We start from the raw sequence: 8,855 nt of genomic DNA, 5'->3' as shown, positions 1-8,855 counted from the left end.
CGTGCGTGCGTGTGTGCGTGCGTGCGTGCGTGCGTGCGTGCGTGTGTGTGTGTGTGTGTGTGTGTGTGTGTGTGTGTGTGTGTGTGTGTGTGTGTGTGTGTGTGTGTGTGTGTGTGTGTGTGTGTGTGTGTGTGTGTGTGTGTGTGTGTGTGTGTGCGCGCGCATTTTCTTCCTTTTTTTATACCTGTAGTGGAACTTTCAGTGAGATTATAGATAATTGAATATGGAATACCTGGGAGCGCTTTAACATATGAAAGACTCCGGACTGCAACTGGATCAGAATAATTTTCTGAAGGATACTTTATTCACATGACATGCATTCGACAATCACATTAAATGAAGACGTCTGAAACGCACAATAAACGCAGTGTACTGTGCAGTTTAAGCAAAACAGCGAAAATGTCTTCACAGATTTATTCAAAGTAACCTTCACAGGATACAGTCGACAGCCATTTTATGCTATTAGTACAAAAGCAAAAAAGGAGAAAAATACAAAGAAATGGAATACAAAGAATGTGCAACTGTGAGCATTACAACATAATACACGCTGTTCTACAAAACAGACAATTCACTCGTTTTCTTTGATAGCGTTTTCTGTTGGTTCGTGCTTTTTTTTTCGTTATCACTCTAGCAATTGCGAAAGCTTCAGCATTTTTTGCTTTTTTCTACGCTACTCAGCACACAATATTCCAGGATCGAATTCACGAAGGTTTTCTCTGTAAGAGCTGTTTGTGAGTGACCGGCCGCCTTCACTATATGTCCAATATGACGAATGACTCACCCCATGAAGGGCATTGATTCTCACCCCAAAAAAGAAGAAAGAGATACTGGGAGAAGTATGCCAGCGAAAAATTATTTAGACTGAAAGCCAGGCCTATGATTATTTCTGTGCCAGCTGGGTTTATGTGTTTTTTTTTCATTGCTTCAATTTCATATCGGTAAATAGATGCCGTCTTTGCTTATTAGTTTGTCCACTGGTAGTAAAAATTTTTCCACCTAGAGGTTTTGTCTCTTCAACAAAAGAAAAGCGACTTCTATTGGCCGAGCTTCCGAAGGAATGAGCAGATGATTTTTTGTTTTTGTTATGGCTGTTTTTTTTTTTCATTCTTTTTTCCGAATGGCAATTCTCCGTTGGTAAAAGCAAATGCGCCTACTAACCAAAATCCAAGGTCCTCGATTACCCTTATTCTTCTCGCTGATTCTTAGATATTTGACAGATTTGATGCCATAATCTATAGTATACGAGTTGCCAGTTGCATGCTCCTAAGATCACGTAATACCTGACGCCTGCGGCTAAACTATGTTCCACATCCGTCGCCATGACCGTGAGTGGCACTGACTACCACTTTGAGGGCTAGATCAAGCACACATGCACAAATACCTGAGAAAACAGACGAGAGGAGAGCCGCCGCAGGAGCTGAATGATAGGCCATCGCATGCATAATGCTGAAGACGTGGGTTCGGCTCCCGACTGTAGAAAATCGTGTTTCTGTACACGTTCATTTCAATTTTTATTGTTATTTCTACATTTAAATTAAAAATAATGGCTAATTTAGCTTATATATGATTTGCCTGGCTTCATTGTCTAGTGGCTGCTTCATATAGTTTAAACTAAAAAAAAATTTAGTCCCTAGTTTGCCTTATTCTTCGCGCTCAACTTACGCTGGAGGCTTCTCTTAATTTTTCCTTACAGTTTCATTTTCTTTACACATACCTTTTTTACCGTTCTGGTAATTAGAAATTTTTTTTCCGGTTGTGCAATTTCGTTTTCACCTTCTGGAGTTAGTTACGCCCTGTTGCCTGCATTGCCTGTAACGTATCTTATAGGAGGGCATGTTTGAATCATATACGACTAAAGTACAAAGGTGCCAGGTCACAGCTGCAGTATTGCTGTTGAGGAACTTTACACGTTACCTTTGCGCAATTTTCTGCAAGGTTGAGTGAGTGAACTGTGAGTGGAGCGTTTTTCTTCTTCATGGTCGCGTTCCGTCTGTTACATGTGTCGAGAAAGGCGTGAAAGTACTTCTGTAGTGTTTAGATTTAGCTAGACACTACAGACACTGCATTTATGGCTGACCTGTGTACAATGAAACTGTCCAAAAGCAAAACTTGCTTACGTGCAAGGTGAGCATGCAGGTAATAGACTTTCCGAAGATTGTCTTCGGCGCTTCTCACATCACTTTTTTTTTTCACGCATGTACTTTTCACATCTGAGCACGCATTTAGGCGCACCAGTGATGAATTTCCCTTTTCATTTGACCTTTTTTTTTCGCAATAATTCTAGGAAGATGGTGCAACTTATTACCTAATGGCGGGCAACGTTTGTGCAGAGTACAGCGTCGCGAGACACAAAACGCTCAATCATGTTGTTTTTGAAAAAAAAAAACTTGAGCACAACAAAAGATGCTACTCGTTACCTTAGGTATGAGCCTGCTACTTTACATCCGATAAGAACACGAAAATCAGTCGTATGCGTGCGGCATTTTTATCTCTTAGTTTACTTATGCATCAAAGTTATTATGTATTGTATTTATTCTCTAATTCAGATAGTAGCTTATGTGTGTATTGTGTGAGCTGCTATGCTTATATTTGCACTATGCATTGTGGATGCCTTCTCTTGCTTCCTCTCTTATTTTTTTACTCTTTATATTTTTTAGAGCGATAGTTCTGATGCTCCAGGTACAAACCCAGAAAACGCCTGGTTCCGTAAATGTCACCTTCAAGCTCAGCCAAGGTCAAACTGAGACTTAGGCTGCCACTACCGGCGGCTGCTGCGTACACCACGTGGGCGCCCATATCTTGAAAGCCATCTGTGATGTGTACGAAGTGCGCCAAGTGCTGGTAGCTTTGTATGCGCTGTGCTTTCGGCGCGTAGTTGGCGTTGAAGCGAGACGCCGCATGAAGGACAATTCGCTCGCTGCTGCTGCCGCGCCCAGCAGCGTCTGTGTGTTGTCGTGTGGTGCAGTTGTAGATGCGGCAGTTGCTGACGGCGCCGAGCAGCGTCTGTGTCCTCTCCCAAAGCAAGCAAAACCGCCCGACAAACTTGGTTTAGCCACGTTCAACAACGGCAGTTTTTGCACTTTAGCCAACTGTTTTCTTGCTCGTGCCAATTATTGTTGCGTCTGCGTATTCTATTTTCGAAACCCCACTGCTGTAGTAACCGTGCCAAAGGGTTGACAGTATGAAGAAGCAAATAAAAAATAAATATAAAGGTCGCCTCAACTATCGTAATTAGAAGTCACGATCTTCTACCCAGCACTTCTTGCAGAAGGTTTTTCTCATAAAGACAAGTAGAAACGAAAAGCACAGCTCTGTGCGTTCGTGGCAGCTCATTGTGCGCTGCTCTAACTGCACAAAACACAGTTGGCCGAGTTTGAGTTAGTAAGCGAAAACAAGCCTTTTTCCTGGTTAGTCTCAGTCGTCTCACAACAAGTTCTTCCGGGTGCCCTAATGAGCGCACGAAGAGGTAATGGCGGCGTTCAAAAAGTAAAACAAGAAAAAAAGAAAGAAGCAAGCAAAACTCTGTTGAAAGGCTGGCTTACGTCTACTTCTGGCCAGAGCTAGCTCTGTAAGCAGGCTAACAACTGGAACCGAAAAGTGGAGCCCATCGTGCAACGACCAGAGTTGACTTTGCTTTCAAGTGGAGCACAAAGAGCGGAGCATTGCTTCATGTTGGTGCTTAGCAATCAATCGAGGCCCAACAAATACCGACGATGGAGCATCTGCTGTAAAGCATGGCGCGCTGTTGGGCGTTTTTGACGCAGTACCACGCGTGTTTTGAATAATTGTTTGAGAAAAGACGATGAGCAAAACGTGAACAAGGTGAATGCAGGAGCCAACGTTTCGACAAGTGGACTTGTCTTCTTCAAGGCGACGTATGCTTTCCTCGCCACAGTATATATAGGTGGGGTTCTTCTGAAGGAAAGAGGGTGTGAGGCGGGAGGATGCGGAAACGAGGGAAAATTTGTTTGCGCGTCGAATTGAGAGTGAAGGAACGCTGTGTACAAGGTCAAAGTCAGGGCTTTGACCTTGTAGCTTGAAGCCAGGGGTGGGGTGGGGTGGGGGGGGGGGGGGGTGCCCTGGCTTTGACCTTGTACACAGCGTTCCTTTACTCTCAATTCGACACGCTAACACATTTTCCCTCGTTTCCGCATCCTCCCGCCTCACACCCTCTCCCCTTCAGAAGAACCCCACCTATATATACTGTGGCGAGGAAAGCATACGTCGCCTTGAAGAAGACAAGTCCATTTGTCGAAACGTTGGCTCCTGCATTCACCTTGTTCACGCTTTGCTCATCGTCTTGAATCTCCATCTCCCGCATTCCCCGTCTTTTTTTTGTTTGAGAAAAGGTCACTCGAACGCATGTTCATTACTTATTCCTCGCCTTAGGCCGTGTCACAGTCGGTAATGTGGAAAGAAGACGACGCTGATGGTGGTCTTAGAGACGACGAAGAAGTGTTTAGCAGTATCGATGCTCTACGCTTGTTGGCTCAGCCATTAAAAGCCACCTGTAAATAGACGAACGCTTCTTCCTTCCCGTAACATCATTCTCAGCCTTAATGAGAGCAGTGTTATCTCTTGTGAAACGCTTCTTTGATGAACAGTTTTCGCCGGAGCTTCGTTGGCTGTGCGAGCACGATGTTTATTTATTTACACAAGTGTAAAATGGTTGAACATGTCACAAATAAAAGTTTGGGTCATTACAAAAGGGTTTTGTTGCGCGTGCAATCATTCAACAAGCACATCTGGTATTACATCTATAATGAATACATGCAATACCGTATGGTTTTTATTGTGCGATGTGAGATTTTTCGTAGCACTTTATTCCACTAGCTTTGGGAGGCGGAAATTTAGAGAAATATTGCATTTCGTAGTCCAAATTTATGAACTATAACTAGCTTAGTGTACTCAATTGGTCATTTATTATTGTCTCCCAGTTTGTTCTTGCATTCCAATTTATTATCAGTCTCCTTCTATTCTGTTCTCGCCAAATTTTTGTGCATGGATTGGACAGCACATTCTTTGCTACTTTTTTCTCAATGCTCTGCAGATAGGTATTATAAAACGCGCGTCTCTTTTTCACATGCCGAGCGCCCCTTGAATCGATAGCGGTCAAGTACTCACAACCTTTATTTTCTTCAAGCACGTTTTTCCGTGCTTACGTCTGCCTTCTATTTCTTCTTTTTATTTCTTCTTCTTTATTTTTCAGAATGGGGCATACATAAAACAATGCTAAGTGTATGAATGTGGGCAGACCGTCTAATGATAATCAAAATTTTGCCCAATTAATCTAGTTATTCGGTACAGCTTCCTACGATTCCATGTTTTTAACTGCAGTAACGTCTTAATTGAACAAGAAGGAGCCCAAGTTATTTAGCGTTATATGTATATCTGTTTTTTTTTATTACACTCACAATACGCACTTTGACACACTAGCGATACATAACATAATTTCAAAGATCCCTACTTACATCAGCTCCACACAAGCGCACTGCATAATTAGTACATTGACTCCAAGCCGTGATATTACATTCAAATCGTCCTTGAGCCACAAGCCTCTTTTACTAAATATGCAGACGAGTTCCAAGGCCACGTCACGTGACATATCGTCTATTGACCATTTTCTGTATGTCGAGTGACTCAGCCATCCAATGTAATGCATCTGTAACCGAGGAACCCCCTGACACGTACGGTAAATACATGATGTATCATTTAATAGACGCGATGTTGTTTCTAGAGGTGTGCGAATGTCCGAAACTTTTGAATACGAATCGAATAGTCACTATTCGTACATTCGAATATGTTTAGAGCACTTTTTGAATATTTCAAAACATCAGCTGCGCCCAGATAGACATAAAATTGGAGCAAAAGTACGGTAAATCTTCACCCCCGCGAGCATAGTATAGATATAAAACATGAGAACTGGCGCAGTAGAGCGGGCTACGTTGCATAGATAGCCGTACTTTACAGGCTGTAGAGCGATCACTCTCACTCTGTAAAGAGTCCTGTGCATGCGAAGCAACTACTTGTTTGCTTCTAATGCTCCACTTGTAATTTTAATAAACAACGCTTCATAACGTACTATGTTTATTTATTTATTATTTATTTCATGTACCCTCAGGGCCATTGGCATTGGAGAGGGGAGTGGTTACAGGCATACAAAACAAGAAAAAATAGGAAATGTGATACAAGGAATAGGAATATTGCAATAAAAGTTAACAAGTGTGTCTACTCATACAATATTAGCTAAGGCGTTCTTGAAAAGCTGGTAATCTTTGATGGTGGCTGTCAGTGCGGGAAGGTGATTCCACTCTGCTGCTGTACGAGGTATAAATGACTGGAAGAAAGCGTTAGTTCTACAAAATGGGACACCGACGAAAGAAACTTGCTAACTTCAAGAATACTGGGATGTGAACATCGTTTTGTATTAAGTGTGATAACGGCTGTTCATTATTCGATTCGGTCTCAGAAATCACAATTCGCACACCGCTAGTTTTGTGTGTGTGTGTGTGTGTGTGTGTGTGTGTGTGTGTGTGTGTGTGTGTGTGTGTGTGTGTGTGCGTGCGTGCGTGCGTGCGTGCGTGCGTGCGTGCGTGCGTGCGTGCGTGCGTGCGTGTGCGTGTGCGTGCGTGCGTGCGTGCGTGCGTGCGTGCGTTCCGCGACTCAAGCGCCCGTGTGCACCATTTCTTCTATAATTTGCGAAACTGGTGGCTTAGCAAATTTGATGGCCGTAGGAGTTTTCGAGTTACGATGGGGAAATGTTGTGTTAGTTGGAGATTTGTCTCATAATTCAGAGGAATGTCAAATTCTCTTTGACGTGAGACATGCCCCAAGGCTTGGAAAGTTCAACTACACCGGCATTGGACACATGCACGCGCGCACACACTTGTGCACGCGCATGAAGGGGCCGGTAAATGCGATCGGGGAATTTGACTTGCAATCAGCGAATCAGCTAAGGTATCGTATTGTACATTTAGACACAACAAAGTACCACGAATACCGATTCCTGAATCGCAAAGGAATTAACTTTTAAACCCGGTATCCTATGTTATATTCCACTACAATAACACTTCCCGCCCCCCCCCCCCTTGCCTCCGCCTCCCCTCTCTACGTGCGCACAATGCGTCGTGCGTGTTTTCAGAATTGAAGCCCTATCTTAAGGTGTGCACAAAAAGCTTTATTTGCGGGCGGGGGGATGCTCGTATTAAGTTAATGAAGTTCTCATTTACGGGGTCTTTTCTGGAGTCCTCATGGACGAGCGCCGAGGGCACGTCGTTAACGCGTCCGCGAGGTAGAAGCAGCGACTTGCGAGGTCAGGCGACACACGTGCACAGAGCCGGGAAGGGCCGTGCGTAAAAGACGACACCGGCGCTGCCCACTGCACAAGCCCACGCACAAGACGACTAGGAGTGCAATCGATGAGCACGCGCGCGCGCAGATAGCACGCACAGCACCGTACAGGAACGGCCTTGAAACCATACGAGCAGCGTACTGCGGTGACATACGAAAGTAGAATGGGATGGGCGCAAAGTCCGTGTAATGGCCAGCAAGGTGGCGCAAGCGCTTGCGAACAAAGCGGCATGAGCGCCTTGATTGTTAAGACGCAAGCATACGCGCACAAGAATAGGGACAACGAGGAGAGGTAGCGAGATGCGATTATTATTATTATTATTATTATTATTATTATTATTATTATTATTATTACCTTCTCAGTCACGTGACTTGCTTTTGCCAATTCTATCTAGCGGTGGCAAGAAAAAGGTCCTGATATTGCGCTGGGGGTAAATTAACGCCCTTGCACGCAATGTGGCTCCACTTCAGTTCAGCGCGCTGTGGCACACGAGATCACTTTGGTAAAGGCCTGTTTGACGGGACACTCGACGTGCTCCGCTCCCTTAGCGATGGCGAGAGACCCGTTTTTACCATCTCGTACTGCTTGCAGCCAACGACTAACTCGTTTTCGTGCGCTTTGAGTCGACCAGTCTGTTATACTAAAAAAAAGAAAAGCACCACAGGAATGTATGTGCACTAGATAAATATTTTATTACTGTATGATTAGAAGTAGTGGCGAAGCGCATCGTACGAACACGAAGCATGTAATACTACTCCCTTGATTTTTATTCAGGGAAGTCTTCAACGCTTTTTAAACCGCATCAACCATGAAACAATGAGTAATTAATAAAATTGTGTAACTTTGACGCATTTATTGGCAGTCCATCATAATTCAGGACTTCAGGGGTTAATATAAAAAAAATGTGAGCCTAGCTGACGGCCTGGCAAACTACTCTGGGAGCAAGGTCAGAATCACGGTATACATAGCGATCACATAAACACGCAAACAGCGCACGCGCCCACGCTAAAATAAGCGAAGGCAGCTGGTTGGCGCGTGTATACAGCGTGTACAACTTCCCCTTGAGGGACGCTTGGTCTGATACAGCTAAGCAAGCCGACACTTGAGGCTATTACCGTTATCAGTGGAGATAGACGTGAATACTGCGAGAGGGAAAACCTATGCGAAGCGCGTAGCGTAAACATTGCTTTAATTGGAAATCGAGATGAAGTCATGTGTTCGACGGAAAGTCGTCTGATCGGGATTGCTCATAGAGAAAGGTAAAACGGATCGTCGTCGAACAAACACATAGAAAGAAAAGAAAACAACACCTTTAGGCTCCCATACGGATACATTGTTTACAATGAAACTTTGCTTTCGATTTGAACAAGGTCCCAGTATGGGAGCCGAAACGTCTTGTTTTCCTTTCTTTTTATTTTTTGGTCGGCGTAAGTTTCAGTTTCAGTTTATTGATGCGCTTGAAATGTTTTACAGAAACGGTAACTCTAGGAGGTCCCATAGTCAA

General features: G+C 43.9%; 1 protein-coding gene across 2 annotated transcripts in view; it reads left to right on the top strand.

Moving 5' to 3' along the window:
* Positions 1–8,855, top strand: part of LOC126543767 (protein O-mannosyl-transferase Tmtc3-like) — a 397,442-nt gene that overhangs the window by 331,005 nt on the left and 57,582 nt on the right. The window lies entirely within an intron of this gene.

The sequence above is a fragment of the Dermacentor andersoni genome, chromosome 1 (assembly GCF_023375885.2).
Source record: "Dermacentor andersoni chromosome 1, qqDerAnde1_hic_scaffold, whole genome shotgun sequence".
In the NCBI taxonomy this organism is placed as follows: domain Eukaryota; kingdom Metazoa; phylum Arthropoda; class Arachnida; order Ixodida; family Ixodidae; genus Dermacentor; species Dermacentor andersoni.
The sequence above is the reverse complement of the archived record's forward strand: the minus strand, read 5'-3'. Positions and strand labels throughout refer to the sequence as shown.